Source organism: Teleopsis dalmanni, chromosome 2 (assembly GCF_002237135.1).
Source record: "Teleopsis dalmanni isolate 2A chromosome 2, ASM223713v2, whole genome shotgun sequence".
NCBI classification, from domain to species: Eukaryota; Metazoa; Arthropoda; class Insecta; order Diptera; family Diopsidae; genus Teleopsis; species Teleopsis dalmanni.
In genome coordinates, this window is record NC_051847.1 from 29,397,238 (window position 1) to 29,400,204 (window position 2,967).

Genomic DNA, 2,967 nt, shown 5'->3' on the forward strand with positions numbered 1-2,967 from the left:
ATAATATTCATAATTTATATAAAATTAAGTATTAATTATAAATAAAATATAAACAATTTCCACAATGATCCATATAATTCACAACAATAGTAGTTATGTATATACCTGCCCGAGAAATACTCCTACACATTTGGTGGCAAAGCATGATCAGTAATTCAGATCTATTCTGATGGATCGGACTACCTGATCCATGATTATGATTTTTGTTGGTATGTTCTTGACTGTACTCAGACTTTTCTGATTCTGCTACTTTTAGCAGAATGCTCTTCGAAATAAATGATTAAAATTGTTAATAACGACTAACACAATATTGAGCACGAAGAAACTATAATCCATAAGATATTGAAATAAGAGAAAACGTTGAGATCAACCTTCACAAATCAAGATAATTTATTTGTAAAATAAATTATTACTATTACTAGTTACTATGACAAAAAATATTTATAAAACTGATTTTATTAATATTTACCTACAAATATTCTTAGATAATCTAAATATGGTATATTTTTTGACTTTCCATGTAGCACAACGCTCTTTAGATCACTGTTGGCTATTCTTTTTAATGATTTATTATTAAATTGTAACGGCGTATCAAATTGAGTGTCGATTCTTTGAGTACTCGAACATACTGGCGTAAGCAGAAACGAATACGTAGACAAACTAGCCAGGAAAGGAACAGCCACATCGCTGATCTTGTCATAACCCTTCTGTAGAATAGGACACAAAACTCTTCTCTCTCTTATAAAAATGAAGTAAAACTAGAATAAAAAGGAATACTGGGATTAGCACAATCCAAATTATTTATTGGTATCTTTGGCAGTAGGGGATACCAGTATTGTATAGACTTATCAAAAGAATCTGTAATCATCAAAGAAATATGAACAGGACACTGTAAACTAAAATACTACCTTACCAGACTGGGCATATATACGGAATCTGTTAGAATACTCTGCGCTATTGCACACAACAAATAGACTCTTGGGGACGTATGTCTTTACGGAAGAGGCAATAAAACTATATAATAGGTGATTCTATACTACTTTTTATCGACACAACAGGGCTTAGACACTTACTCTAGGTACTTCCAGTGGTACAATAGATCCAATAGTCGCAGTGCCACATTCCCTCTCAATAATAAATATATAATATATTATAAATTATTATTATTATTCAAGAAAATTACTTATTTCATGCAGCGGTTTTTGTTTAGAACATGTCTTGAATTATTATCTCAAGAACATGTTTTATTTCTTAGTTTTTTTTTTGTTTTTTGTGGTGAGGAGGTGAAATGCTTTATGCACCGTCAAACTGGCCATCGTCGTAATGGAGTGTCCGAATCCCTAACATTCATATGGAGTATACGGAGTAAAACACCTCTTCTTCGACGAGTCTTATTCCCCTCAGAACCGCTTTCGCAATACTTCGAGAAGGGTCTCTTTTATGTTAACATTTCAAGCCACACTCTTGTAATTTTTGATCTGCGTTCAGACCTTCACTTTTTCACCGTATTTTCTTGATGCTACACTATTTATTATTCGAGTTTCTGGTTTTCTTTTCTCGGTCTAATTTCTTCGTATGTCATATTAAAATTACGAGTGTTAACGCCTTTTCAACATTATTCACAATGATAAATTGATGACTTCAATCTGCATCTGTAACGCCTTTTAATAGTTCGAATTTTGGTTGATTAAATCTTTTTTTTCATATTTCTTTAATGTAATTTTATAATAAACTTTAAAATTTATTTTTAGATTTATTTCTTAACTACAATTTATTTAAAACTGCTATGAGTACAAAACTGGTACTAAACTTTGTAACCTGATTCCATTAAGAATATTAACAAACAAATATTGTCCTCCTTTTCGTCCTCGACGTACAATTCTGAATGCGTGTAGTTCTGTGTTTTTGTCCTTACAAGTTAAATTTATGGCTTGTAAAATGCGTGAACTTTGGTATTGTTGTTCTCTCCAAAGAATTTGTTTTCGACATGAAAATACACTTTAATCCTGCATATTGATTTTTTCATACCCTACATACATGGTTTTTGTTATGTTTGTACTTTTGATGAATGTGAATATTTGGTAAATAAGAGTCACTTCTGCTGATAAGCAGTTAAAAATTTTTGGCTTTGACATTGTTTGTGTAATACATAATATAACATAAAAGCTTAAAAGTTAAGCAATATTTCGTTACAATGTAAATAATGAGAGAATATATATTTCAAAATACACTAAACCACAACATCACATTTTTCCTGTGCTATGTTCTTATTGCATTCATCTTATATTAGGGGAAATCCACGTTAGATTAATTGAAAATTTGCGTAAAAATTGCATAACTTTGGCCAACGTTGCGTATGAGTGATGTGAAAATTTTTTACTGTGTACGTTATATAGAAATAAATTTCAACCCATCCCTCTTGGTTGAGAGAAACATATATTTAGAAAACTTTCTGAACCTTTCATTAATATTTAATCAATCATTTATAAAATATTTTCGATGAGAAAAATTTTTTATTAAACCTTAAGTCTTTCCAACTGTTAAAATAAAAGGTTTTTGGGAAAAATTGAAAACAATTTGCATATAACCAATTTAATTATTTACATTCATTTAGTATTGAAACTCTCTTCAGTAAACTATAAGTAAATTTTTAAATATATTAATTGTGAAGTTTTCTTTTAAACTTTTTAAGTATTACAAATACTTTTATTACTTATAAAATTTAAAAAACCGTTTTTCATTAACATTAGAAATTGTATTTAAATCAAGCACTCATAATTTTATACTATAATATTTATTTTATATTATAAAATATAATTCTTAAAATTCTGTAAATTTGCACATAAATTATACTTTTTATGGTAGATCAAAAATATATTTAATTAATTATTATTATTACTATGTGAGAAATACTATTTACAACCACACAGAGGGTTAAATTTGCTAACTCTACTAATCTTAACCGAT